This window comes from Silene latifolia, chromosome 1 (genome assembly GCF_048544455.1).
Source record: "Silene latifolia isolate original U9 population chromosome 1, ASM4854445v1, whole genome shotgun sequence".
Lineage (NCBI taxonomy): Eukaryota > Viridiplantae > Streptophyta > Magnoliopsida > Caryophyllales > Caryophyllaceae > Silene > Silene latifolia.
The window spans coordinates 58,721,312-58,747,066 of record NC_133526.1 but is presented as its reverse complement, the minus strand read 5'-3'; positions in this window follow the sequence as shown (position 1 = coordinate 58,747,066).

Here is a 25,755-nt window from a genome sequence, read left to right as displayed (position 1 = left end):
AAAAAAAAGAAATTCTTGAATAAAAAAAATACGAATCAAACAATGCATAAATATAATGATAAAAATGATAGATCAAGCTAAAATTAATGTAAACAATACTTTAAATCATCCAACAAAATTAAAAAGAATCATGCTTAAAACATACTTACAAATTAAAGCTCTATTACTTACAAAAGAATCACTAGATTGACATGCTTGGACACATTTTTTTCGTTACAAAAACAACAATTTTGATACTTGAGAACTGAGTGAAGCCAAATATGTAAAGACGCTGAGACGGTAGACGAGTTAGAGAGAAGACGGAGTGGTAAGGATGAAATGAAGGTTGAGAAAATTTAATGAGAGATGTGTGAAATGACATGATTTTTTTTGGGTTCACTTTTCATAGTGCAAATGAAAGATTCTAGTGTATTAATTAGACTTATTGAAGGCTTTATGGTTTTAATAAGGAGAGTAATAAATTGGAGAGGGTAAATTAGCTTCATGCAATTATGCAGCAAGTTGAGTGTATGGGCTTGGGTTTATGCAACGAGTTGGTGCAAATAAGGATTTTTTATTTTTTATTTTTTTATCATTTTAAAATTTGAAAACAAATATTTTGAAAATTATTTTATATATAACATTCATATTTAATCAATATTCATTTTTTTTGTGTTTATACAGAAACACCCATAAAATTTAATTTATCGTTAAATGATAGTATAAACGTCACACAAATTCATTTAATACGACATTATCCGTCTTACGGGTCAAGTATAATACCACTTGAGTATATATATATAAGCCAAATATGTTTTTTGTTATCCTATGCATTCTTATATACACAAGTGATATGTATTAAACCTGTCTTAAGTTTAAGACGTATAATGCCGTCTTAAGGAAGATTTGTTGTAAAAGTCATATACTCTTTTCATATTACCTTTAACGTTAATTAAATTACATGTACGTTGAATCTGTAATTAAAGACTTATTTACATTGTCCCGGCATTCACATTTAATAACGCACATTTATATACTTCTATATCCAATAATAGCGCGCATGTTATTACGCCGTGCATTTTTTGCACGGGTTTAAAACTAGTAATAATTAAAAAACCAATACTGCTAAGTTGGTAAAGTGTTCCATGATATTTCGTGGAAGCCTCATAATATAAGAGGCAGTTGGTAATAACTTATAAGCGCTCTTAAAGAAAGTTCATCATAAACTATGAACTATGAAGTTATAAAACATTAATTAAAATTTCATTATTAGTTTTATATTTTAATTGAAACCATCAGCTCTTATGTTAATATAATCTTAATGGTTTGGATTATAAGTTTGTATTCATTCTTCAATTCTTAATGGCAGCCGCGTGTAAGGTGTATTAAGGTATATGACATCATTGATTGAGTTCCAATCGTCTATTTAATCTGATTTTGATGGTTAATCATATAAACACTTGTTGATATTTACTAGTGTAGACCTCGTACATTGCATGCACGGTATTTATAGAGTTCTAGTTTTTAGTATATTATTTATAGATTTATGTAGTGACATAAAATGTGTATTTTAATGAGAATATTTTTTTTACGCGAAATTAGTGATATTATTTTATGGTCCAATTTTTTTTTATATCTTCCCATTTATCAAAATCTGTTTACTTTCACAAAATATCACTTTCAAGAAAAAAAAAAGAAGTTATATATGTGTGTCGAAAACAGCGGTCAAAATATTGTCTAGAAGATCAAGAGAAAATTAATTGAAAGACTAAAAATGGAGGGGAAATTTTCTTAATAACCTATATTTTATCTATGACAAAGTTAACAAAATTTTTATCACAAAAACCTAGAAACAAACCCTTTATACGACAAATCTTTGTAGATAGAAATTATATCAAAATAGGAAAGTAAATAAGAGTTAATTATATCAAAATAGGAAAGGTGTTTTGGGCGGGAAAATGTGAAGCTTTTCATATTCATTTAGGCTATGTTTGGTAGCTGAAACCTGAAAAAGATAGCTGAAAACTGAAAAGTTAACTGAAATGTGAAAAGGTAACTGATAAGGTAGCTGAAAATTAGGAACTGATAAGGTAGCTGATTATATAAAAAAATGTTTGGCAAACTAACTAAAAAGGTAATTGCTTTTGATGAAATGACGTAAAAGGATATAATAATAATAATTTAATAGTATAGATTTAAGGGTTAAAAAGGGAAATCAAATCAAATCAGGTACCTGAAATCTGAAATGCTACTCTAGGTAGCATTTTATTTTAGGTAGTTTATTTGGTTAAATAAGCTACTTGTTAAACGCGTACAAAAAAATAAGGTACCTGAAATTTTGGTCAAATAAACTACTTTGACCAAATCAGTTACCTGAAATGCATTGTCAAACAGAGTCTTAGTATATAGGGGATTTGAATAAATTGCCATTTACTATCATGATAAGTATGCTTCCATAATTTTGCTTAAAGGAGTTACATTTCTTACAAAAAAAGACAAGCTTTTTTTAGGGAAAAAGTGACAAGTTGTCATTAATGTTTTTAGGATTATTTGAGATTTAATTAATATACAAAATGTGAATTATGCTGTAAATCTACTAATTAACTTAAAAATAGGAAACTAATTGATTGTACAGATTTTATAACATGAACATGCACGTTTAACATCATACCAACCATGTGACCAAAAGATAAGTTATACTATCATTTTTCCCGAAGAGAAATTAACCAAAATAATTTAGGATAATTCACCAACCTAATTTACCGTATTTATAAAAATTTATGATACTTGGTTAATATATACAATGTGAGTATGGTGATACGAACTCTAACCATACTCACTCGATTGGCACCACCCGGGTGGCGCTATATCTCATTTTCCAAAGTAAAAGAGATATCATAATCTTGTGAATATAAAAGTATGTTTAGGTGAATATGATAGTGGGTTTAAGTGAAATTGGTATATGAATTACTATGTACTGTAGTTTATAGAGGACGGTGCTAATTAACACTTTTATATATAAGAGAAAATTTAAGTTACCTAAAAACATAAGCAAACCCAAAGTTTTAACCGCATTTGAAATTCAAGTAATTAATCTAACTTATATACTCCGTACAACATACAAAAAACCTCTTCAAAATAGACTATATAAGAGATATACCCTTACTACAATACCTACCATGTCCTCCACTTCTCTAACTTGTTTACACTCCACTCATATAATGTCTTCTCTAACACTTGCTGAACTCAACCTCTTTCATTCAATTGATCGTGAGGTTTTTTCGCGATTAGTCATAACCTTGAAGAGACAAGTGACTCAATCCTTATTAATCATGGCCTTATGGTTATGGTTAGAGGATGCGTATAGTTGCAAAATCATTAGCAAATTAATAAAACTATCAAACAACCTTCTTGATGTAATAGCAAATGAAGGTGGTTTGTGCATAAATTGCCTCAATTCTAAATCACCAACAACCCATGCTGGTAGTCTTAATCTCATGACTAGAGTTATGGGTAAAGAATTTACCTTAACAACAATTTCCCGATCCAAATATACCACAATTAGTGGTGTAAAAGCCTATCTAAATGATGTATGTTCTAAAGTTTTTACTGACATTTTACTTCAAGTTTTACCAACTTCATTAAGGTTAAGCCCTAATTCTCCACTTGTTATTCCTGGTTTCCCTAATTCAACATTTGGTACACTTGAAATTTACTCATTTCCCTTGAATTTTACCATTCCTATGAGAGGTTTATTGGGTTGGAAACTCAAATTTGAAGCTCCAATTGATGATAGAACAATTTTTCTTACTTTTTCGAGGGGATTTCCAGTGTCAGAAGCTGAAGCAAAACAGTTCTTCACAAAAATGTGTGGAGATTGTATAGAGAGTTTTGAGATGCAAGTAGTTACCGAGGTAAAAACTCAATCACTGTATGCTAGAATGGCTTTACGTGCAGTTAGTTACATGGATCACATTATGTGTGGAAAACATATGGCTAAGTTTCGAACGCAGAATGGTAAACATATTTGGGCTAGAAAGTTTGAGAGACGTGATCGTAATAAAATGTAAAATCATGTGGCGAGTACAAGCCCATTTCATGAATAAAATGTGCATTAGTTGTTCATCTTATTATGCATTTCTATGGTACTTAATTTTTTTTTTGTAGTGCAATTTAATGATTGGTGTTTTGGTAAAAATTTACCTGACTATTGATTTAATTTAGTGAGTGATAGTGAGTAATCTACGGCCAACGATGATGTGCATAAAACGGTTTTAACGAACGTATGAACGACGAATAAAAAGATTGACACGCAAGGTTTTGGTGACGCGGAAAACCCAATGTGGGAACAACCGCGGGGGGAGTCGGAATCCCACCAATTTGGCACTATAATCGAGAGAATATTATGCTAGTAAGGAAATACAATGATTATTTTTCTACTGGAATGTTGCTATGTGAGTGATGAAAGCGTAGGAGTATGAGTGTTGGAGTGCGGAGAGATGAGATGCCTTCCTGATTGCTTTTCCCCTTCTTATATAATGGTTGTTTGCTAGAGTTTTAGTCCTCAACCTCTCAGCAGATTCTGCTTCTGACTTTCTGCTTCTGCTTCTGCACGTGGGTTTATCAACACAAATTGTGTTTGTTTAGCTTTCATCCTACGGTCCCACCATGTCCACCTCATCAATCTCTTTTCCTTTTCATCCGCCAATGAACAAGCGCCGCGTGATTAATTCTTCCCACTTGATTTCGTCCAATGGATAGATGCCACGTCATTTCTTAATAAATTTGTAATTTTCATCCCTAACAATTGCCCCCAATTTTCCTTCTCAGCCTCAAGATGGGGAGGGAAATTAGTCTTTCAGGCTCTGGATGCTATGTCGTCTGACATGTTGCTCTGTTTCTGCTTTATTTGTTGTCGCTTCTTTGTTTGACTTGTTTATCGTTATTCTTCTTTGTTTCTTGACTTCTCACCTTCTTCCAGGATCTGCGAAGCCAAAGGCTACTTTGGAAATGATTCTGACTCAAAGGAGGGAAAGGGCCGCTGGGCTGCTCCTAAGTCTGCTAAGAAGAGAAAGGCAGATTCTGGTTCTGCATCTAGATCCAGCGCCAGAAAGAGGGCATACTACTGATTCGATCACGGAGTCTATTCCCATTGAGATTACTCCATTCGCAGTCATGCCCCCAATCCTTGGGTCTGCTCCACCATTTGGCTTTGTTTCTGCTTCTGGGACTGTTCCTGTTTCTGGGTCTAACCCTACTCCTGGATCCCCCGCTGCTGGTGAATGATGGATTAAGCTGGTGGATGCTAGGTGCAGCCTCCTCCTGACTCTACTGTTCTGCGTCTGGTCAGCATATGTGCTTCTGGTGTTGAGAACCTCTGTCAAAACTTGCTTACGCAGTTTATATGGAACTGGTACCTGAGAAATGTTAGTAATGCAACCTAGATGCATGCGATGACCTTCTAATGCATGATCTAGTGATCTAGCCTATGTAGACACATTATGAACTTATATGTCGTGAATGCAATTGTAACACCCCCGCACACCAGAACGCCTTACCAAGGACCATTGCAGTGTATGACGGTGTCACCATCTCGGTTTCCCGAGGAAGTAGATCAAATTAGACAATACAAGGACAATATTACATTAATAGAACATCTGTCACAATACCATTTTATTCAAGTCTCTAAAATAGAATACAATTATAATACTTGTGATTCTACATCTCTAGACCAATAGCGTGGTGACTCGATCCCTCCAAACCCCAGCCCGTACTCAACAATACCTGCTAAAACAACTGCTCACCATCCCCGAATGGATCACCGCAGATACCACAAAACAACACGGGGTCAGCACTGACTAATCAAATATAAGATAAGACAATAAAGTAACTAGCTGAACATCCACTATCTCAAACTCACCACCTCGTACAAACACCGACTACACACGAAGTGTGTAGCCCCCGCGCATTACCCATCGCAACGGGTAATCCTCACCGCTGATGGGTGACCGCATCCATCCCCACCTAGTCCGGCTCCTCAACGAGCGACTAACAGTCCCTGTCCCTTAATGTGCACATCCCCTCCCGTGGCGGGTTCCACGGAGGGCGAACTAGGGTGTGAAGCCACTCCCGCAAGTGACTCCACCACAATCCCAATCACAGCATCGCAGCTGTCACTTGACAACGCCATCACCACAACCACTATACTCCGATGATCAGCGGATAACAATGAATCGCAAAGACAATCATAATCTCAAATCAATTAACAGTAGACTGAGTAGGAAACCCTACCTCATAGCAAAGCATGAAAGACTTCCATTTATAGCCACGCACGACTCCATTAAGCACCCTAACAATGATAACCATATCCTATTACACGACTATACTAAAGAATCATTCAAAAGGACACAAGGCAGAAACTTACCTAACCTTACACATCGATGACCACATAGACAACCACCACCCACGTCATCCTTGCTTCGCGAATCCCGATATTCCCATGGTAGGGGTTTAGGCTAACTTCTTTAAGGTATGAAACTATGGAGTGATAGAGGAGGGAGATGGTTTAGGGTTAGAGAAAGAGAAACTGTCGAGGGAATGAGAAAAATAGAAATGAATCTCGCGAACTCGCATTTATAATAACGCGTCGACAGCAACCATACTCGGTCGAGTATAGTAATACTCGGCCGAGTAGGCTCCACTCGGTCGAGTATTGGTGATACTCGGCCGAGTGGTCTCCGCTAGGTCGAGTACAAACCCATATGTCTCCTATTACAAGTCTGCTCCTACACCCATTCATCCCTAGGGTTGGTTTGGGTCAACAAGATCGGTCAACAACGTTCCTAAAGATCCTGGGTGTTACAATCTTCCCCCCTTAAAAGAACTTCGTCCCCGAAGTTCAACCCACACGACACTCCCCGCAAGATTACGTACCATGACCCTAACCACCTTCACAAAGGTGCACAAATTCACACTATCTAAACATTACCATCATTCATCTTACTCAACAACAATCGCTGATCACAGCTACCTTTCCAAACAATAACCCATTCTCAAGACAGTATTCAACCATATACTTACATAAGTATGCAATTGCGACACTTTACACAATGTAAGAAAACCATACACAAATGTAAACTACCACGTTCCGTACACTTATATTAAATATACAAATGCAAAGCGATACCCATTGTAAAGCAACACTCTTATACTAAACAGTACATAAGTACACAATCACCACATTCCGAACACGCATACCAATTATCATCAATTGACTCGAATCTTTATATTACTTGACACCCGTGCACCATATAATTTTCATATTAATTGAATACAACATAAATGCGGCTTAAAGGAAACATAATTGTAATCCAGTAATTCCGAATATGAGCACACCTAACATACATATGATTCCCAATATTTCATAAAATTAAATACTTATACATGAGTAAGATATGTCTTTCATAAATGTAATACTTGTCATAAAAAAAAAATTTAGTTGAGACATCCGTGTATAGTATAATCTTCCTATTACCCGGATAAAACATAGCTATCGCTTCAAGGAAACATGAACATGAATTCCAAAATCATAGGTATAACTAAACACATACTTTATATAATTAAATACTTACATGTTTTACATAATTAAATACTTACTTCCGCGACATTACTCTTCCCCTCTTAAAGGAACTTCGTCCCCGAAGTTCACCACTAATCATATTCCCAACCCAACGCTAAAACGTACCACATGACGGTGACATTACTCATAAACTCATGTAGCTCAACTTGTTTTGCGACATTATACTCTTATGACTTATAAAACCAAATACTTCAGCAACCAACATATATACTCTTATAGCGACAATTAACATATAGAATAATTGAAAAAGAACAGGTCTATACGTAACCTCATTGAAACAATTATCATTGTAACCAAACATATACATACGTGTAAGACTCCTTACAGTGAGCACGTGATATGACTAAATTATTACCCTCATATAATTAAATGTCTAAGGTATCCCCCCCCCCCTAAATCACCAACCTGTTTTATATAACAAAACATTCATAAATTTATAGCCGATACCAAAAATCAGAAATCCATGATGCCATAATGATCCATCTGTGGGACGTCATCTAGTATAACAGAGTAAAACAAGTATCTAACAAGCTTTATCATACGATTATCGCGTAATTATGAAATTCTCATAACAAATTTCCCATAACCTCTGAATCAGCAGTAATCGGCCGAGTATGAAGACTTACTCGGTCGAGTAAGCTCTACTCGGTCGAGTATAGGAATACTCGGCCGAGTAAGCTCTACTCGGTCGAGTAGTAATCTATACTCGGTCGAGTGATGTCCGCAGAGAGCGTTTTGTCAATATTACTTAGCTATCACTAGCAACCTGCAACAATTCTTCACAATAGTTTAATACATAACAAATTTCTACCTGAAGTGACATGAAACACGTCTCCATACGTTAACCAAGTAACGGCCTTAAGGCCAAATACAATCATCCAACATAAGATACCCAATACCAATGACCATATCCAAAGGAGAAATAATAATCCAACCAACAAAGTAAATCCATCACAACCAAGTAAATCCGATATAAACGAAATCAAAGCAAATAATCTAATAACATAAAATCAATGACGAGGACCCTCCTCCATGTCATCATCTCCGCCTGCGCCAGAGGTACCTGCACCTGAAATCCCTGCTCCTGGAAAGCCCGCCGCTGCTGAGTAGTCCCCTCCTAGCTGACTGCCGGAGTTGGCTCCCCACGGTCCCGCGAGGTAGCCAAACTCAGTCTCCTCCGGAGGTCTCCAGTAACGCGGGTCCACCCCATAGCTGTGGAACACTCCCGTATCCACTCCCGGTCCTCTCCACCAGAGAGGCTGTGCCAACTGAGTCCCGATGCCCTGGTTGAGGGTCATCTCATGGAGGTTACGGAGCACCAAAGTAGAAGAGATCCGCTCAGCCAACTCATGAGGCTGCATCCTAGGGTCGTGCACCGTAGGGTACGGCGAGAACTGATAAGGATGGTAAGGGTAGGAGTCGGGGGCAGAGTAAGAGGGCTCAGACACAACCGGGTCTACCCTAGACTGCCTAACCCCACGACGCTCCCTAGGTGGGGGAGGTGCCTGCTGCTGTCCCTCATGGACGGTGACCGGCTCAGGTAGGTCCAGGAGAATCCGTGGGTCAATCAGGTAGGACTGAGGCTCAGGTCTAGAAATGCCACAAGGCTCCCACTCGGCCAAATGATCAACAACAGGGAGGCGAGCTGGGTCCGGAAGCACCATCCACATAGTCTCTCTAACTCTCCAAGCATACGATCCATCGTCCATCTTCCTCAACCATCGGTTTTGACGCCAATACTGGGCGTCCATGGTGGGTACAATCTCAACATACTCATTCCTCTCAGGAGGTGGGGCCTCAAAGTCGGCCAGTCGCTGAGCTAGGCGGGTCACTATGGCCCCACAAGCAATGAATCGGGTCTCAGACTGTGCCATGCGCTCCAGACTAGAGCACACTATACCAGGAGCACTGTAATAAAACGGTTTCCGGCGGTGGAGGTTAAGGTAAGATACAAGGAGCATGACTTCGTGAGAATTGAGCTTACTCACATCCTCTCTCGAGTACAACAAACAGGTCAACATCCTTAGGAACATACGAAGGGACACGTGTTGAATGTCATTAATCAACATGGCACTGACGGTAGGGGCGGGTCTGCCAGTCAAATACGGAAGGTACTGAGGTGCGCCACTGTTCTTGGCCACATCACTAAGGTAGTCATCATCCTCAGCCTCTAAACCCAAATGGTCGGCCAACTCATCAAGGGTAAGCTCATGATCCTCATTCATGAGACGAAAAGAGATGGTCTTGCCCTTCCTATCATAAACAAAAGAGCTCAAAAACTCTAAGGTCAAGTGGGGGTAGGATTTCTTTCTCAAATGGTACAACCCCTCCATGCCCAAAATCTTGAAAATGTGCACTATGTCCTCCTTAATTCTCAAAGTCTCAAGGATACTAGGGTTGACACAACGGGTGGGGCGAAAAGGACGGCGCATAAGAGCCACGAAAGCCTTACGATGATCGAAGTTAGCAAAAATTACCGATGGATGTGCCTCCACCGGCGGTACAACCGGTCCACTACTACCTTGCCCAACCTCGAGTTGGACATCAGCGCGAGGTCTCTTGTTGGGTAAACCTCTAGTTTTCACCATACTGCAAGAAAAACATCTTTAACAAAGGATTGACACTTGAAACTCTTAGCACAAGAGATGGACTGTTTCACTTGTATATCGATTTTGGAATAAGCTTTGTAAGATAAACTATCAGAAATCACCATCTATTTTACAATTTATAAAATTCCAAGTTTCCAAATTGCTTCAAAACAGAAAATACTCATCAACAATAAGAAGAATTTCGTTTTTGTTAACCCTAGAATTCAGAAATTGAATTTTACCTCATGAAATTAATCAACCAAATTATACACAAGTTCTATGTGTGGTCAAATTCGAAAATCAAGAAGTTTACGACAGAATTACGATTGTTTTTAACAAGAAATTGAAATATAGCATGTTAATACACAAAGTCTTTGAAAACAATTAAGCAATTTGAGTTTAGATCTTACCTTGAACTGATTTAGGGCAATTAAGAACAAGTGTGACACCAAGATTTTACCCAAGAGCTTGAAAAAAGAGTGAGTATGGAGTTTTAGAGAGAAGGAAAGATAAAGATGGGAGGCGGAAATAAGAAAGAGAGGCACGGAATTAGGGTTTTGTATAACCCGCGAACGGCTTGCTACAGCAATACTCGGTCGAGTGTTGGAAATACTCGGCCGAGTTCTCACTACTCGGTCGAGTATTCAGTATACTCGGCCGAGTATACACTGCTCGGTCGAGTACCTTTCTTACTCGATCGAATTGTGGAGAACAGAAGCGATTATAACTTCACATTACAGACACCCAGGTATTGTATCTTGATACTCGGCCGAGTATGATCCACACGGTCGAGTTTTCAGCAAACGAACGAGGAGTAGTGACTTTTTGTTATTCCTGCAAGATTAAACAATATCGTTCGGAGTTCCGGACATCCGGCTCGTCACTATTAACGCTGATTCCTACCACATAAACACATATCACATAACATCCATTATCGGAACAATCATCATTCTTACCTATATTCCTCCCTTTGCCACAAACTATCTTATTCTACCTTTATAGCCTACTCGCAATCTAGTTACAGTACTAGCAAAGTTAAATTCTTGTGTCACATCATCTTTAATTCCGCTTAACACCAGAAACACACCAAAACCACATTCGTAACGTAGCAATTCCATACACACACATTCCTCGTGAAGCTATATGGTTAATTTATCACAGATCACACATTGCAACAATTCCATATTCACTTCCATTTTTCCACAAATATATCTAACACATACCACTCTAGTAATAGATACGCACATAATAGATGCACACAACATACATCACTTAGCAATCCACGACTTACTCTAGCTACCCTTTTTCCCGTGTCTGGCTTAAGTCCGTTGGGGCCATGATTTTGAAATGAGGGCGCCTACTCACCCAAAATCTAGCATCGGCTGGGGCTCCCAACGCACATACACCAGGTTCATTTTAATTGACACCCTATATTCATTAGATTCATTGGTTCAGGTTCCAAAATCGTCGGCTCTGATACCACTTTGTAACACCCCCGCACACCAGAACGCCTTACCAAGGACCATTCCAGTGTATGACGGTGTCACCATCTCGGTTTCTCGAGGAAGTAGATCAAATTAGACAATACAAGGACAATATTACATTAATAGAACATCTGTCACAATACCATTTTATTCAAGTCTCTAAAATAGAATACAATTATAATACTTGTGATTCTACATCTCTAGACCAATAGCGTGGTGACTCGATCCCTCCAAACCCAGCAGCCGTACTCAACAATACCTGCTAAAACAACTGCTCACCATCCCCGAATGGATCACCGCAGATACCACAAAACAACACGGGGTCAGCACTGACTAATCAAATATAAGATAAGACAATAAAGTAACTAGCTGATCATCCACTATCTCAAACTCACCACCTCGTACAAACACCGACTACACACGAAGTGTGTAGCCCTGCCAGATTACCCATCGCAACAGGTAATCCTCGCCGCCAGTGGGTGACCGCAGTCCATCCCCACCTAGTCCAGCTCCTCAACGAGCGACTAACAGTCCCTGTCCCTTAATGTGCACATCCCCTCCCGTGACGGGTTCCACGGAGGGCGAACTAGGGTGTGAAGCCACTCCCGCAAGTGACTCCACCACAATCCCAATCACAGCATCGCAGCTGTCACTTGACAACGCCATCACCACAACCACTATACTCCGATGATCAGCGGATAACAATGAATCGCAGTACAATCATAATCTCAAATCAATTAACAGTAGACTGAGTAGGAAACCCTACCTCATAGCAAAGCATGAAAGACTTCCATTTATAGCCACGCACGACTCCATTAAGCACCCTAACAATGATAACCATATCCTATTACACGACTATACTCAAAGAATCATTCAAAAGGACACAAGGCAGAAACTTACCTAACCTTACACATCGATGACCACATAGACAACCACCACCCACGTCATCCTTGCTTCGCGAATCCCGATATTCCCATGGTAGGGGTTTAGGCTAACTTCTTTAAGGTATGAAACTATGGAGTGATAGAGGAGGGAGATGGTTTAGGGTTAGAGAAAGAGAAACTGTCGAGGGAATGAGAAAAATAGAAATGAATCTCGCGAACTCGCATTTATAATAACGCGTCGACAGCAACCATACTCGGTCGAGTATAGTAATACTCGGCCGAGTAGGCTCCACTCGGTCGAGTATTGGTGATACTCGGCCGAGTGGTCTCCGCTAGGTCGAGTACAAACCCATATGTCTCCTATTACAAGTCTGCTCCTACACCCATTCATCCCTAGGGTTGGTTTGGGTCAACAAGATCGGTCAACAACGTTCCTAAAGATCCTGGGTGTTACAGCAATGTCTATCAATGTGTCGTGAGAATGATCACGTTTGAGCGTGCGTGTGTTGCGAATAATCTATCGTTTGCTTTATATCTTGCCGTTTCTGGCGTACTTTTGATTTGTGCATGCACTTTTTACGCTGTATATTTGGCCATCGCTGTTTGATTGCTGGCTAATAAGGGATATAGTTCGTCCACTCGTTCAGAGAAGCCATGCTTGCGTGGGTGCTAATGCAGCGCGGGAGATTGGTTGTCCCGGTTGTATGTGCTTAGCCACGGACACACGCCTTCTGTAGTAAATACAAGTTCCACCAGATTAGTTTGCACTTTATTCAATTAGCCATTTATTTGAAAGAGCATTTTAAATAAACATAATTTTCATACTAATTTTGTGAAAGAGAATTCATATACTTGAAGCGTTAACATGATGAATGTTTGTAAATAAAGTTTCTAAAACGAAAGAGCCTTTGCGTTCCATAATATATGTAGGCAAAAATTTTCAGAGCCAGGGAATGTTGAAGTCAGAATATATGCAGGAAAAATTTTCAGAACCAGAGAATGTTGAAATCAAAATATATGCAGAAAATTTTTCAGAACTAGAGAACATTGAGGTAAAATATGCAAGAAAACATATATAAGTGAATTTTGGAGGTCAATCAGATTTTCATAGCCAGAGAATATTTAAGGCAAAATCTAGAACCTGGCGGAGTTGCATCTGGTAGGCTGAGTACCCGGTTGTTGACCGTGTTGGTCGCTTAGGTGAAATACTTTTTCAAGCGGATGATGTTCCAGGATTTGAGAACCATTTGTCCCGCCATAGTCATGAGTCGGTAGGCTCTATTTCCCACTTTATAAAGGGCCAGGGCGAAATGACTGGATGCAGAGGTTCTGCTGGCTGGTGGCTGAGATGTGCGTGCTTCTGACAGGCGTCGCACCTTTTTGCAAATTCTACATCATCTTTGCGCATTGTGGGCTAGAATTATCTCTGCCTTAGTACTTTATTTTATTGGACAGGCTCCTGCTCCCTGCATGATTTCCACATTCTCCACTATGGAGAGCATGCAAAACAGCCTGAGATTCTTCCCGATCCAGGCATCTGAGGTAGGGTCCAGCGAGGGATTTCCTCCTTTTTATCTGCTGGCAAGATGTCATTCTGCAGCCAGTCATGGTATGGTTTCCTCCAGTCTGGAGTATCTTCTTCACCGCTGGTGCTGCAGAACCCTCCCGCTTCCTGTTCAGGTATCAGTGTTGCTGGCTCCAGTACGTGAACAATTTGTATTGTGGAGATGGCTCCTGCTTTGAACGTTGCCCCAGGCTGGCTAGAGCGTCTGCTTCTACATTCTGATCTCTCGGAATTTCCTTGATGTTGAATGTAGTAAACCCGAGGGTCAACTCTTTTGCTACGTCCAGATACGCCATCATCCTGGAGTCCCTGGCTTCATAGGAGTCATTTACATGGTTGACTATAAGTTTGAATTCACTACATACCTTGAGGTATTTGATTTTCAGATCCAGAGCCAGTCTCAGACCCAGGATCAAGGCCTCGTATTCTGCTTCATTGTTTGTGGCCTTGAATTCACATCGTACCGCCTAGACTATGAGGTCTCCCTGGGGTGATTTGAGGACCAATCCTACTCCTGCTCCTCTTGCGTTGGAGGCTCCATCCACATTCCGCTCCCACACTTGTTCTCCTTTATCTTCTTCCAGGTTCAGGATTGATGTGACTCTTATTTGCGCACATTTAGTCCCGTAATTGAACCCATTTTGCATACTAATATAGCATTTCATGACCATTTTATCCGTCAATTCCTTCCTATTTTGCTTTCCTATTGCATTGTATATGTCTTGTAGGAAAGAAGATAATGAGATGGAATTCCCGTCTCCCATGCATATTTGGAAGCTTGTTGACGATCTTGGATGGACTAGTATGAAGAGGAGGCAAGAACAATGACCAATGAAGCAAGAATAAAGAGTTTACGTAGATCATAGGTTTCTAAAGCAAGAGGTGGAAAACTGTATGAAGATTCGAGCGCCTTCCCTGCAAGATGGACGGATTACATGGTCCAGATCCGAGCGTCCCGATGCCCAAGACGAGCAGATCCAGCACCTTTGATCCGAGCGTCTTACCTACAAGACGGGCGGATCCCTTCACAGACTGGCCGTGCTCTAAGCTGATCCGAGCGGATCGTGGTAGGACTAGCCACGTGATATGCGCATCTCCCTCGGGACTTGCAATTCCCTATTTAAAACATAGCATTATTATTTACTAATCCACCCTTGCTTAACCTAATGATGTACTACTATATATACTCCATTTGTAATAATGAAAGAGAGAGCCCTTTTAGTGGAGGCAACCTTTCCTTAGATTGGATTAGGAGTAGATTAGAATAGATGAATCTCAACCATTCCACATTAATCTTTCCTTAATTATTGTTCAAGTTTACTATTGGGTAATTGAAGATTATTGGGTTATTATTGGAGAATTGACAACTCTTCATCAATCAATCAAGTTCTCTTCTATTATTCTTTCCTTTCCATTTATTCATCTTAAGTTTGGTATAATCTCTTTACTCTTTACTCTTTATTGTTTATTTCCTCATTCTCTTATCATGTTTATACTTGTTGTGATGATTGACACCATTTATGACATGTTTCCCATGATAATGAGTGAGTAGTTTCCTAGCTAGGATTAATGGAGAATTAAGGGAAACCAACATGGGGATTGATTCATGCTTAATCTAATATGTTTTCATAATTAAATTTCTTGCTTGATGTGATCTCAACTTATGCACATGTTATGTTTGATGAAATGCGAGCCTATGAATCCTTGCATTTTTTACCCATCACCTATCTCTTCAATGAAGCTTGTAAGCTTATAAACCAACTCGAGCCTCATTAGACCATGCATATAGTTGGATATAAAGGATTAAGTCGACTTGTAGGTGCTGTACAATCTAACCGATTCGGCTCTGGGACCCAAACCTTCTTAGGGATTTTAAGCTTATACACCAACTCGATCCCATCACAACAATAAGTGCTTGCTATATAATTGAGAATATGTTTGTATGATCAACGCCCATGAATCCCTTATGATCCCATGACATCCTAGTGTCTCTAATCAATTGTTTACATCTCTTAATTTAGTGTTTGTTTTACCCTATTGCTTCTATTAGTTTAGACTCACCAACTACAAACCCAAACCAATTAGGACATTAGCATAAATCAAGATAGATAGACTTAGAACCCAAAGCACACTATCCCGTGGATCGACCTCGACTTAACCACTAACTAGTTGTTTGTTGAGAAATATAAATGTGATTGATGGATGATGCGCAAGAATTAGTGATAGGATCAAGTCTCTTACCATCAACAAAATATAACCCAATTTAGTGCGTAAATCAGGGTCGAACCACGAGGATGGAGGAGTTTCTACTTAGTCTAAATAGGAGTCTAGTCTAGTCAAAAATGAAGAAAAAGGGTTTTGATTTAAACTACTTGATGAAACTAAGAAAATTATTGAAGAATATGTGTTCAAATGATTTAAGGCTAGGGTTTTCGGGATTATCTAAATGATCTATGGGTAAATAAGTCGATTTAAAGAGTCTATGATGAAGGTTTGTCCTAGGATGGGAATCAATCTCTTGATCATCCTAAAGGTGATTACCAACTCTCATTAAGCAAAAACCCATTCTAAAGCATGCAACAAGACCACCACAAACTCTCATTTAATGGAGGAATTAAGCAACTAAGACAAAAACCACAAGTTCTTACTCACGCAATTCATCAAACACCTTGTGTGCAATACTAAGAAAGACAAATATTTCACCAAGGACTCAAAATAATCAAACTATTATACCCATTAATCCGATTTAGACTCCCCCTAAACCCTAGAAGGGTAACTACTCACTCATGTCAAAATTGTTCAAAGAAACAAATAGAGAAGAACAAACAACAAAAAGAGGTGACATAATAATGATTCTAACAATTATAAAAGACAAATCAAAATGTAAACAATTGATTAATAAAGTAAATAAGAGAAGAGATGTACCAACAAAAGTAAAGATGATTGCTTTTATTGAATGAATGAAGGAAATCCTCCAAAAATCTCCCAATACAATCCTCAACAACAAGTGTAAACAATTGACAATTGCTAATACTAACTAATTTTTACTAAGTAATTAATAATAATTATGGAAAGATTAAACCTTGATTAGGGAAAGATTACAATAATTAGGGAAAGTTTTCAGATCTAGGGTTATGTATACAATTGATTAGGGGAGGGGTATATATAGTGTTTCACTGGATTAAGGGAGGAAAAGAGGAAAAAGCCCATTTGCGTGTAACGTCCTCCTGTGCCGGCGGGCCGGCTGCCGACTACCTATGCCGGCAGCGCCATCATGGAAAACTGGGAAAAATAGATGTGGTGTATTTCCCTGCCGGTGGGCCGGCTGCCGGCCTGCCGGCAGGGAATTTTCCATCTTGATTTCTTCTTTGATTTCTTCAATAGCTGTTGCTCCCTGCCGGTTGCCCGGCTGCCGGCCACCTATGCCGGCAGCGAGTTCTTCAATTTCTTGGCCAAAAATCTTCTTCAAAAACCCTAAGTGTTGGGCGTGTGTTCCCTGCCGGTGGGCCGGCTGCCGGCCTGCCGGCAGGGAACATCTCATAGCTTTTTTTCCTCCTTTTCTCCTCACAGCAGCATCCCTTACTGGTGGGCCGGCTGTCGGCCTGCCGGCAGAGGGCTTCCTTCAGCTCCTTATCTCCCTTTTCTTCATGTAAAGGCATTGAAATGCCTTCCTCGCCCCAATTCCTCTATACTCGAGTCGATTCCTGCAAGAGGATACACCAAATCATAGGTACGGGGATTGGGCACAAAATTCAAGGAAAGGCATGTGAAACCGACTCGATATGAGTCGGAATGCGTAAAAGAAAAAGGGAAATTCGGTACAAATAAATGATATATCAAACCTCCCCACACTTGAACATTACTCGTCCTCGGGTAAGTCCAAAATCAATGCAAAAGTCACTACTATGATGGAAATCAAGAGTGTATGCACTATATAAGCATCACTCAACCAATCTACAAATAACATCTGAATGAGTATTAGCGCACTCAACGGCCCTTCAACTCACAATTTCACACCCATGAGGGAAGAGTGCCCTATTGCAAGGCAAGTTGGGTCTTGCTACAAAATTGCAATGCATCTATCAGGAAAGCACGTAACCAAGCAATAGAATGCATCTAACAAAATGGTCCACTTTCCTCATCTAAGTGGCCGGATTTTCAAGCAACAAAACATGATCTTGGTCGAGAGCACCGTCTCAGAAGTTCCAACGGAGGTGCCAACCCCCTAAGCATGACTCAAGCAACCCTCGTGTGACCAATGCTGAAGAAACACATTCAAGAGCGGGGTATGGGGAAGTAGGCAAGTCCGCCGAGAATTACCAAACCGACACGAGATTCAACCAAAGGGCCCATGACTAAGGGGACCTAGGCAACGACATCCTCACGGTTTTCACTCGTCACTCAATGAAAGAACAAGGTGATTTTTGTGACACGTCGTAACCAAAATCACTCTCCTAACTCGACTAGCGAAAACGTGCCCGCAATCTAATGTGTAAGATCGTCCTATGTCCAATGAAATGCAAACAAAGGTACAATGCACACAATATGAAGCAAGGGTTGTAATGGGGCTAGGGAGTAGGACAAAACGGGATTGGTGCAAGCACCGTTTGGATATGTGGAGTTCAAATCAAGAATTGCCGACACATCGTAACCCATTTCTTATTGCAACACATGAGACACGTCTATGCCCTAACATAGCATGGATCACCAAAACTACGCAAAAATTGCATAAACCCAACTCAAATTGGAAAAATTCAAAAGTACTCCTCTTATTTTAACAAATGGTAACGTCTACACCCTAACAAAGACTCGGTTTCCCAAGTCATGCAAAAAATGTGTAAACCCGACTCATTTTGGAAAAACATCAATTTGCCCTTTTATTTAGCAACGGCTTTTTCTACCCCGTTTAATGATGAGGAGGGGCGTTGCTTGCCTTTTTCTTTTCTTGACAACATATTTACAACACAAGTGACTCATTTTTTTTGATTTTTCATGACATTTTCACTTTTCTATTTTGTTTTTCATTTCTTTTTTCAAAACCTCTTATTTATATACAATGCCAAAAACACCAAACGTTTGACCCGAGTGGACATGTACACTATCCACTATCATGACCCAAATCACCTTCTACACACAACTACAAAACCGACCAATTCTTGATTAAGGAAGGGTGGTTATGGGATGTAGCTATTTTGGTGGGTTGCCAAATGGAAAGGCCAAAGCTCAAAGGGGTGAATCAAAAAGGGAGATGATGGAGGGGAGAAAACAAGACTATTTGGCTATGTGAGGTTCATATGCAACGGATTTTTGCTTCATATCATGTGCACAAAAATGTAATGCAATTTCACAGTCTAAGGACGAAATGACACACTTATGCATCTTGATGTGACACGCCTCGCGAGGAGACCTACTCTCAAACCTAGATGAGGGCGGGGTATGAATGTACCCACCCTAGGAGGCTCTACCTTTTCTTTTGAGTAACTAAGTCGAGCCTAAGGTCTAGTCTACGGCCCTAGGTCTCACAAGGTCGGTCCAAACTCATTGGTCAAGCCCGCCTCTCTCGGCTAACTAAGAGGTCACGGGTGCGAGTCACGGGGAGGGGAAATGCACAATTGGACACATAACTCATCATGGGGGTACTTGGTTCCCTTCCTAGACCATATTCATCCAAAACATTTATTTAAAAACGGATGCGAGACTTCAAATTGAAAAACATGTATATACAAGAACATATGCATGTGAGAATTGAGAATAACAAGGATAGAAACATGCAACAAGTCAACTAAACCTAACAGCACATCAACACCAGTAATCCAACAGTTCCCTAAAGGAACATCCAAGGCACAAAAACCCGTCCTCCTCCATATTATACAACAATATAAAAAGAGAGAATGGAAAAGGAGAAAGAGATAGGAACGTGTATGCCAAGCGGTCTTCTAATCTCCTTTTTGCCTCGAACAGTTGATGCCTATGCCAAAGGTTAGCCAACAAACAACATATATATATACAATGCAATGTTTTTTTTTGTAATATTTCTGAATTTTTTCAAATTTTTTTTTTCGGTTTTTTTTTTGTAATTTTTTCATATTTAAAGGTATATACAAATATAAACAAATATTCACAAAGTGGATATTTCCCTCCCCACACTTGAAGTTTACATTGTCCTCAATGGAACAAAGTATATGGAGAGAATAAGGTAAATTAAAGGACATATTTTTGTATTTTTCCAATTTTTATGAAAATGAAATAACATATTTTTGGATTTCAAATATTTTGAAAAGAAATGACTTGTTTTTGGAATTTTTTTTCAAAGAATTCCCTCCCCACACTTATTTATTTACACGTTTTAAGGGGAAATAAATATGTGGAGGGAATTTGGAAGTTAAAAACATGTTTTTGTTTGAATTTTTGAATTGAAATAACATATTTTTGGGCTTTTTTTTTAGGCCCTCCCCACACTTATTTATAGACATGGAAGGGCAAGAAGATAACTAAAAAGAACATGTTTTTTGTGTTTTTGAAATTTTTCAAATTTTTAGTTGTTTTTAAATAAGAATGCAATGCATGCTCTATTCTATATGCAATAATTGAATTACAATGCAAGGTATACTACGTGAATGCAAAATCTAAATGTGACGATATATTACAAATTTTGAATCTAATGCAAGCTTAGATGGATGCAACTATATGAATTTCTAAGCTAAATGCATGCGGAAAATTAAATATGAATGAGAAAGTTTGGATTAGGGGAAGAATCATACTTGACTTTTGGATTGGGAAGGGAGCAAAAATAGGCCAAGTGCGAGGCCGTTTAGGACTCATGGTCCTCATCATCATCATCGTCGTCGTCTCCGTCCACGGTTCCAAATTCGGACTCCCTAAGGAAGTCGTCGGTGTTCATGGGAACGGTGGAATCGCCGAAACCCACGTCGGACGCGATGAAGCTACCCGCAGCCGCCCCCGAGGCACTCCCAACCTCGGGGTTGGAGACAATGGATGGGGCACCTCCATACCATTGAGCATCATGCCCCTCCCCTTGAGAAGAGGGAGGGGGAAAGACCGGGGAGGCAAATTAATCCGGCCGAAGATTTATGTCGGCGTAGACATACCTCCCATCTATGTGGTATCCACCATCCGGCTCAAGGTAGTAAGAGGGGTGGAGGCGGGAAGGATGCTCATAGTTCCTTCTGATGTAGTCGTCGTAGACCGGAAATTGACCCACGGAGTTGTCATAGTAGATCCGGTCCAACCTTTGTTCAATGCCCCGCCTCTCACTAGCGGCGGTTTGCAAACCCAACCGCATATCACTCATAAATGTGATCAAATCGGCATATAGAGGAGGCGGAGGAGGAGGAACGTTGCTAGAAGAGCCTTCACCGAAGTTACCCCCCCAAGGTTGAGGTTGGAAGGAGGAGGGCGGCATGGTGTAGTGGAGGGTGGAGGGAGTCTCCCTCCGGTTGTCACGACCATAGGTGATAGGGTGAGTCGGGGGGGTCGGGTCTCATCGGCCTCCTCCTCAATCTCAAGGAGGTAGGATGCCTCTCCGTGCTTGATGTTGAATTTTGAAGCATTGGGAATTGGGACTGAATTTTTCTTTTGCACTTGCCAATAATCGATCCCATCAAAAGGATTGGTTTTAATCCACTCTAAGTTTTTCGTTATTCAATCCTTGGTGATGTAGGTCTCCCCCCGGATCCACCTCAAGTTGGTCAAGTCCACCGGACAGTCTAGGCAACTAGCAATTCAGGTGATTATTCCACCCACATAAAGAGGGACTTTTTGCCCCGGCGAATTAGCAAGCTTGGCCAAATTGAGGGCCAAATGGTGACCCACATTAATTTCATAGGGGGCCGGGGTGGTGAGTAAATAAGTCCCCAAAATTTCCAATTCAACAACTCGGAAAACCCACGGCTCATGCGTCGCAAAGATTGAACCCCCCACAAATCGATGCCATATACGAATGGGGGCATTGTGGCACGCAATTTCCGGTCTCTTAACGCCATTTTGATCATCCAATCCCGAAATGGCTTTCCACACCCTAGAAAAGTGAGCGGTATCGGGTGGCTTAAAGTTTGGGGGATTGGTGAGGCCGAAAATTTGGCACAATCTACCAAGGGACAAGGTGTGATCACGGTTCATCAATCGGAAGTGAATTTGTTCGACCATACGGGTTTGCCGGTGTTTATCTAGGTGGAAGCTACTAAGGAATTCCCATGTGAGACGGGGATAAGTTTCCTCGTGCAAATCATACAAGCCATTCATTCCAACACCTTTAAACAATTCGAAAGTTTCCCCGTCTAAACCCATATTCCTCATAGCCGGCCTACAAATGAATTTACTCGGGGTTAAGGGGCGATTTTTGAACAAGATAAATTTACCTTTTTGCGTTTATGTGACAAACTCGACATCCGGGAAATCGGGATCCGGGTTAGTGTCGTTCGCCGCTGCCTCAACCAATCGTTGTTGTGCTTGTGCCATTTCTGCCCTTGTCCTCTTGTTTGCCATTGTTGTTGAAGGGTTGAAGGATTAAAAAGGAAGGAGGAGTAAAGGATTAATGGAGGAAGGATGTATGAAGGTTGATGAATGGAGGTTGAAGGTGGATTGATGGTGATTTGGAGTGATATGGTGGTAATGGAGAGGAGGAATGAGGAAGAAGAGTGAAGAAGAAAATTAGAAAAGAATGAGAAAAGAATGGGGTAGATGGGCTGTTTATGCGTGTAAGTGAGTGTCCCTGCCGGTTGGTGAACCAGCAGCCGGTCTGCCGGCAGGGAATACGCCCAAAATTTTCAAAAATTTCGAATTGTCTCAGTTAAATTCCAACTCGCTGCCGGTGGAGGGCACCGGCTGCCGGTCCACCGGCAGAGAAAACCCCCAAATCGTTTTTCCCTTTCTTCAGTGATTCCCCGCCGGTGAGCCGGCTGCCGGCAGGGAAATCTCCTCTTCTTCAATTCTTCCCTTTTCTCCTGAATACGTGTTCCTTTACCGGTGGGCCGGCTGCCGGCCTGCCGGTAGGGAATTCTCCTCTTAAGGTTTTCTTCCTTGTTCTCCAAAATATTTGCTCCTCTACCGGTGGGCTGGCTGTCGGCCTGCCGGTAGAGGATACTCCTCCTTCAGAATTTGCTTTTTCATCAAGTGTGAATCTCCCTGCCGGTGGGCCGGCTGCCGGCCTGCCCGCAGGGACTTCTCCTCAGTATAATTCCTTCAAATTTCCATCAAAAATTTTGAACTCGCTACCGGTGGAGGGCACCGGCTGCCGATCCACGGGCAGGGAGTTACACAATCTCATTTCCAACTTTTTCTTCTCTATTGACTCAACAATCTATTCCCGACTCCTATACTTGCCCATTTTTTGAGTTTTCATCTTTCAAACCAACGGCTCATGTCGGGATTTTGGGCAAGGCTAAGGGTTCCGCTTTCCAATCCAAATTTGTCAAGAATATTTAATCCAAACTACCTCAAATGCTATCTATATGCATGCTATTTATAAGTGGTGGTTATTGAGGGACTCCACCAAACCAATGCTTGCTCAATTTTGAAATTACTCATCCTCAAGGATGGGGGGTCTTCCAAATCAACTTCATTGCGGGTCTCAATGGGTGGACCTTCATAGAAGTACTTAACTCGATGACCATTCACCTTGAAACATTCTCCCTTGTCATTCTTCAACTCAAAGGAACCATAAGGAAACACGATGACTACTTCAAATGGTCCCAACCATCTAGACCTCAACTTTCCGGGAAATAGTTGAAAACGGAAATTGAAAAGTAGCACCTTGTCACCCACAACGATCTCCTTTCTTTTAATTTTCGAGTCATGCCATTTCTTGGTCCTTTCCTGGTAAAGTCTTGCACTCTCATATGCATCCATCCTCAACTCATCAAGTTCATTGAGTTGAAGGAACGTCTTGTTTCCCGCGACATCTAAGTCATAGTTGAACTCTTTGAGGGCCCATCTTGCTTTGTGTTCCAACTCGAGAGGTAGGTGACAAGATTTATCATAGACCAACTGGTAAGGAGTAGTGCCGATTGGGGTCTTGTATGCGGTTCTTAAAGCCCACAACACATCATTGAGCTTAACACTCCAATCCTTCCTAGACTTGTTCACAACCCGCTCCAATATAGCTTTGATTTGTCTATTGGAGACTTCCACTTGCCCATTTGTTTCGGGGTGGTAAGCTAGAGCTACCTTATCCCGGACACCGTACTTCTTGAGGAGTGCATAAATGGTGCGGTTGATGAAATGTGACCCACCATCACTTATAACGGCCCGGGGTACTCTAAAACGGGGGAAAATATAGTCTTTGAAAAGCTTGGAAACAACCTTTGAGTCATTGGTAGGGGCAGCTATTTCTTTGATCCACTTGGACACCTAGTCCACCGCAACTAATATATATTGGTTGCCAAATGAAGATGGGAATGGTCCCATGAAATCCACCCCCCACACATCGAAAAGCTCAACTTTTAAGATGTTGTTCAATGGCATCTCATCTCTCCTTCCAGTGTTACCTCTTCTTTGACAAGAATCACAAGAGTGTACCATGGCATACGCATCTTTGAATAAGGAGGGCCAATAGAAGCCACAATGAAGAACCCGAGCTTGGGTCCTAGATGTGGACAAGTGCCCTCCATAAGTGGTGGCATGGCAAGCTTGGAGAATTGCACGACCTTCTTCTTGAGAGACACATCTCCGGTAAATCCCATCATTGCACCTTCTATAGAGGTAAGGGTCCTCTCACACATATCTCTTTGATTCATATCTTAACTTCTTCCTAGCTTGGTTATCAAATTCTTCGGGGATAAAGCTAGAACTCAAGAAATTGGCTATATCCGCATACCAAGGGGTGGAATGGGTAATAGCAAGGATAGAATCGTCAGGCAACCATTAATCAATGGGGAACCCATCGTCTTTATCCCCTCGGTACTCTTTAGTTAACCTCGATAGATGATCCGCAACAAGGTTTTCGGATCCCGGCTTGTCCTTGATCTCTAGATCGAATTCTTGAAGGAGTAGTACCCATCTCAAAGTCGGGGTTTAGCATCCTTCTTCACCATTAATTGTCTCAAGGCGGTGTGGTCGGAGTAAACCACCACCTTGGACCCAACAAGGTATTGTCGAAACTTTTCCACGGCATCAAGAATTGCTAGCATTTCCTTCTCGGTTGTTGAATACCCGCATTGTGTTTGGTCAAGGGTCTTACTTGTATAATATATCACATGATTCTTCCTATCCACCATTTGCCCAAGTACCGCACCAACCGCGAAGTCCGAAGCATCGCACATTATCTCAAAGGGAAGGCTCCAATCCGGGGCCCGGATTATTGGGGCCGTCACCAATGCTCTCTTCAACCTATGAAAAGCCTCAAGACAAGATTCATCAAACACAAAGGGGGCATCTTTGAGGAGTAATGAGTGTTGGGAAATGTGTCCTCAACAATAGTGCGATCACATGATTTAAATATCATTATTAAATCTCATTTTAAAGAATACAATTGGGAAGAAATTTTGTTACTGTCAACTGGTCAACATATATCGGTAATGATTGGCTGACTAGAGTTTGACATTACTGTCGTGTGACGGTGGTGATCAGTTGACCCCCTAGGTCATACCTAAAGGGAAAT